Below are 5,811 nucleotides of genomic sequence, written 5' to 3'. Positions count from 1 at the left end.
ATGCGGTTCCTCCGGACAGTTGAAATCTTGACAATGCAAATACCTAAGCCTTTTTGGTTGTGATTCAATCACCATTCTGATGCGTGAACAACCTTCCCGCGGACACTTTGAACATAATGGAAAACTCTTTTTTGCTTCGACACATAATATTTGCTTCGCTTTTCCTTTAAAAAACATGATGGATGTTGTTGGGTAAGAAAGAAATCTGTTGGTTTGGTTGAGAATCAAACATAGTGTTGAATTTATAACAAAAACAATAGTTGTAGGTAATTCAAATGAGCGGTCAAAGTAAAGCCGCGATATTTTGCTTTGACCGCCAACGACTACCTTTCCAACGACTCTATTTTCTTTCTCATCCTATAAATTCCATTCTTCACATCTTCTTCTTTTTCCTTCTTTCTAAAACTCTTAATCTCTCTCACTCTGCAGAAATGTCTGCTAGAATTCATGGTCCTAAGTTTACTGAAAAAAAGGACTTAACTATATGCAAAGCCTATTTTTTTCATAGGGTCATTGTTGGTATGGGCTATCAAAATAATTCATTTTGGGATAACATTTTTACAGTGTTAGTCTCACTGACGAGGAACCTGGGAAACCGAGATGCTCGTCGATTGTATTCTCGTTTTCAATCAATTAGGTTTGCAGTCAAGACATTTCTTGCTCTTGTAAGGGAAATTGATCGAGAAAAGTTCATCGGTGCAACTGAAGCTGAAGTGATCCAAACAGCTCTTGATAATTGGGAGGAAGCTCAGGGTAAACCTTTTCTTTATGAAGCTTGTTTCAACATTCTTAAAGTTGGTCCATCTCAAGCACATCTGTACTGCACTCGAATGCCTCTCCCGGTCTTTACAATGGAAGAAGATGTTACTCTTGTTCGATATTGGTTACATCGTATGATGAGACCAATGGACAGTGAATATTTATGGGAAAAAGTATTGGAACATTTTGTAGTGTCGCGGAACGAAACCATAAGAAATAGTAAGAGCCTAGAACTAAGATTTTCATTCATCACTAATGATGTCAAACATTATACAAAAGTTTTGTGGATGGTTCACGTAGAAATTCTGCATTATCCAACGAAGAACTGGTGAGTTTCTTAATATAATACCTTTGTACTCACTGATCAACTGCATCATAAACATCTTAACTAATTTGTTGTTTATCTGTTTTACTGAAAACCATCGCTCAAACCAAGTTCACTGAAGAAAACAGAAGAGAGTTTAAGCATTTTGAATGCTATGAACTCTATAGAGATAATGTCGCTGGATTTGATGTAGCTTGATGTTATTGTTGTCATTTATTAAAATGTAGTTTGATGTTATATGTAAGTTTAAAATGTAATAAATATTGCTTAATCTGAAGTGGAAAACTATTTTAAAATCTAAATATTTCTATTCATTGATATTACTGCCAATTCTTTTACAAGATAAATTAAACTAGAACATGTTTAACACATTAAATAACTGGAATTGAAACATTGAACATAAACAGAGCATTCATAGAACTTAGAAAATAATAAAAAGTACTAAACAACTTCAATAAAAATCACAAGCTTTGGTCTTCTGATTTATCTTCATTTGACATATCTTCCATTCAACGCGCTCTTTAACATTTTCGCCTTTGTTTTTGAATTTTTTGTTGTTAACTTTCAAAACTAGAGCTCTTCTATGCCTTTTAGCGGAATATTTTCCAGGAACAACTTCAAAACCTTGCACTTCCCTCTTACAATTTTCAATCTTTTTAAAATTTCCACATATATTAGAAACAACAGCTTCAAGTTTGGCATCGCAAAAAAGTGTGATCGCCCTTTTCAGCTATTTTACAAACAAAAAATTGAAATAGATTTAGAAGAGAAAATTCAAGAGAAGTGAATTTTGGTGTGAGTGAATTGTTTTTGAAGATAGTAGTAATTTATAGAGGGAAAAAAAAGGCCCGTTTTTTTCATTTGAAAAACTAGCCGTTGACTGTTGTACATCACACGCCAGCGTGTTGAGATCGTCCGTCAGTTTTGTCTTCAACCGCCAGGGTGTTCAGTTGACATGCGCGTTTGATGATCAGCCGCTCGCTACTTTTACCATAGTGCAAAATGCAGTTTGACCATATATCTGGCTCAACAAATTTTGCGATTTATACATTGCCACAGGAATTGCCTAAGGCACCCTAAACTACGCCCTAATCTGCGCCCAATCCAACGAGGCAGAGTAATGTGTTTCTTTGTCATATAAAGTCGTGAATAATCATCTTTTTCTTCTTTATATCTCTCTAATCTCCATTATAAAAAAAAAGGGGGAAATAACTTGTTCATTGATTTTCATAGTATTCTGATTAGAGAGAAAAGGAAACAACCGATCAATGATTTTAGCATAAGTCAACTATATCCACAACTTGTACTTCTTCATTACTATTATTATTATTTTTTTTTGAAGCATACTTCAGTTAAGGAAATGCAAGATATTGATTTTTTTTGATTGATAAGATAGTGATTTTCTTCATTGACTTATGCTTGGAATTAGATCAGATCTAACATAGTTGACGAAAACTGATCAAGTGTGTTTCAAAGGGTTAAAACTAAAATTCCAACAGAACATTCATCAGTAGATATTGACATAATTAAACCATGTATTCAATCTTAATTTTATCTAAGTTTGAACATTCTTTTTCATAAAAATTGGATATAATTTTTTTTTTCTTGTGAAATTAAACAACTTTAAATTGAGTTTGTTAATCTATGTCTATAAACTCAGTGTAGATTGACGAAGGGAAAAAGATTAATGATAAAAACCCCTCTCGATATTCCATCTTCCCATCTCGTCACTAAACTTATAATCCAATCCATTTTTTTAACCCAATCACATCAATATTTTACTTCTCTTCCTTAATCAATTGTACTCCAATTCCTTTTCATTTTTCTCGCCATTTCCTCTTTGAAGGATTTCTCCTTCTCTTTCTTCTTCTAACTCTTGTTTCACTTTTTCTTGAAGCAACAATATTAATGGAGCAACAATATTTCCCTATTTAACAAAATTGTTGTTATTATTTGCCCCAAATCCCTATTTTAGCATCAATCAATCCTTAATTAAATCCATAGCCTTAAATCTAATATTCTAGATTTCAGGTTCTCTGGATGTAGTATAAACCAAATCCATAGTCTCACTCATAAGTTATTCATATTATGTTTCACGTGTCATTTTTTTTTTTCCGAAGTGACGCGCTTTTTTCTCTTTAGCCTATTTGTCTCCCCACATCACTTGGGCGCAGAGTATGGCGCAGAGTAGGACGGAGAAAAGCATTTCCGAAATTTAAATATGAAAACAAATCGCTTTACTAATTTGCTTTAGTAGCATCTAATACAAATTTGGATATAATGTATTATATGTCAATTTTGTTTGGAAACTAATTACTATCTAATTTTTTTCAGGTGCCATTGTAGTACATTAATAAAGTCACAAAGTGATGATACTAGTGATATGAGTTCGAAACTCGCTAGCACCAAATTATTTACCAATCAAAAACAATAAAACATTATCTAATTATTTTATTTATTCTCTGTTAAACAGATATCAAGCTATTTCGCAAAAGAAAAGAAAAATAAATACATTTTTTTGAAGCAAAAAGGTTATACTAAAAATAAAAAAAAAATAAAAAAAAAATATGGAACTCGGGGTTGATTTCAAAACTTAAAGGGATATTTCGTTTTTGGTACTCAGTTTTTGACCAAAATCTGGGTTTGGTCTAACATTTGTCCAGCATTTGTGTTTGGTCTAAAGACCAACGTTGATCCATGTTGACTCGGTTACATGGTAACGTGTCTAACTATTGACTTGGTTTTTTTTGCACCCCTTAAATTATTATGTATTTACTACCAAGGGGCGCAAAAAAAAACGATAACTCCTTTTATGCATCCCGATGTCCTATCTTCTTTTTCTCCTTCTCATTCTTTTCTTTTCCTGCTTCTTTCTTCTTCTCCTGTTCGATTTCGAGTGAAATTCCGAGTTAATTTGAGTGAATCAACTAGTGAAGTTTCATAGATGAAAGTGGAGTTATTCTCTGTGAATTATGAAGGAGATTTTGCTATTGCGAATCATGAAAAATTAGAAAAATGGTAAGTCAAATTAGGGTTTTCAATTGGTTGATGTTTAGATACGAAATTGATGTGAAATTGATCAATTTGTGATGGGTTTGTTTCTTAATTGAAGTATGGATGGTTATACAAGATTTAATATTATATTCTTAAGCAAATCAATCAGAAATTAGGGTTCATACCAAATTAGGGTTTGTTTGATTTAACTTTTGGGTTTTCTGTGAGAGTCTCAGAGAAGGATTTTGAGAAAAAAATTAAAGCTTCTTCTGTTAAATCAAAGATAGGTTTTTGTTAGATTGAATATTGAGACTAGAATTGGTGATGTTCTTGATTTGCAGGGAAGAACTGCTGATACTGTGAATTGATATGGTTTGCTGCCGAGATAAAAGCTGAAGATGATAAGTGCTTGTCTTTGATTCGAGAGGGCTAGGAGAGACTGAGAAGATCGAAAAAATGGTGCTGAGAGATGGGTTTCATTGGAATTTGGTTTACAGCAAGAACTGGTGCTCAAGTTGAACACAAAATTGGAAATGGGAATGAGATGGATTTTCATCTGGAGGTTTGATGTTCTGCAGGAGAGGAGGAAAGATGGGTTGCATTGGTGCTGGTAAAAATGCAGATGCAATGGCTGGTTGTGTTGGTGGAACTGTTGAAGGTGGTTGTGCTACTGCAGTGGTGAAATTGAGCTGGAATGATGTCAATGGATATGTGTTGCAGGACAGAGTTAGCAAGGAAAGTTGAGTTTGTTTTGCTGCCTTTATGGTAGTGATGAGTTATAGTTATTGGTGATTCAGGGACTGAGTCGGAAGAACAAAGAAGAAAAATGACCTATATTGGCAGGGAGATGATTGAGAGATTGAGCTAGAAGATGTCATGGTGATGCTGGTGATAATTGATGATAGATAGTTCGAGTTGGTTTACATCAATAGGGTCCGTGGTTTTATAGAGATGATGCTGCGAACATATGGGAGATGGACGTTGTTTGGGTATGGCTGGAAAGAAGAAAACTCGAGTTTAGGTTTTATTTTGTAGGAGTTGTGTCGTGAACGTTGGATGTTCTTAGGATAACTAAAGAAGAGCTATTGAACCATTGGATTTTTGGGGCCCCTGGTAGTGAATACATAATAGTTTAAGGGGTGAAAAAAATAGACCAAACGCAAAGGCTGGACAAATGTTACACCAAACCCAAATTTTGGTCAAAAATTGAGTACCAAAAACCAAATAACCCAAACTTAAACTACAAATGAAGAATCATCTACCTATGAAAATTCTTGCTTTGACGGTTGATTCCTTTATGCCTTAGTGCCTTAGTATAGTTAAAATTACGAGTGGATTAAGAAAATTCTCCAACAACAAAAAATTTACGTTTCAAGGAACTTGTTTCTGCCACCATCCTCCAATTATAAATCATTACTCCTTCCGTTTCTAAAAAATAGGCTTGTTTGGTTTACACAAAAATTAAGAAAATAATCATTGTAGCCATTTTTCTCGTACCTTTTCCTAATTTATCGTTGGTCCATTCATTTGATGTTAGAGAAAAAAGGTAGAGAAAAGTGGTCTCCTTTTTGTGTTAAGAGAGAAAAAGAAGAGAGAGAAATGATCCCTACATGGATAGATTATTAAACTAATAACATTTGACTTTCCATTTACGAAAATCAACCTTTTTATGACATATCCATATAAGGAAACGAACCTATTTTTTGAAAACGGACTGAATATATCTTTTTTCA

The 5,811-nt window shown here is 33.6% G+C and overlaps 1 long non-coding RNA gene across 1 annotated transcript; it reads left to right on the top strand.

Moving 5' to 3' along the window:
* Positions 1–3,945: 3,945 nt before the first annotated feature.
* On the top strand, positions 3,946–5,176 carry LOC113333515. The gene is made up of 2 exons (XR_003352097.1): positions 3,946–4,102; positions 4,420–5,176. It is a non-coding gene; the product is annotated as an uncharacterized LOC113333515 (long non-coding RNA).
* The last annotated feature ends 635 nt before the right edge of the window (positions 5,177–5,811 follow it).

The sequence above is a fragment of the Papaver somniferum genome, unplaced genomic scaffold (assembly GCF_003573695.1).
Source record: "Papaver somniferum cultivar HN1 unplaced genomic scaffold, ASM357369v1 unplaced-scaffold_133, whole genome shotgun sequence".
In the NCBI taxonomy this organism is placed as follows: domain Eukaryota; kingdom Viridiplantae; phylum Streptophyta; class Magnoliopsida; order Ranunculales; family Papaveraceae; genus Papaver; species Papaver somniferum.
This window is presented reverse-complemented; position numbering and strand designations above follow the sequence as displayed.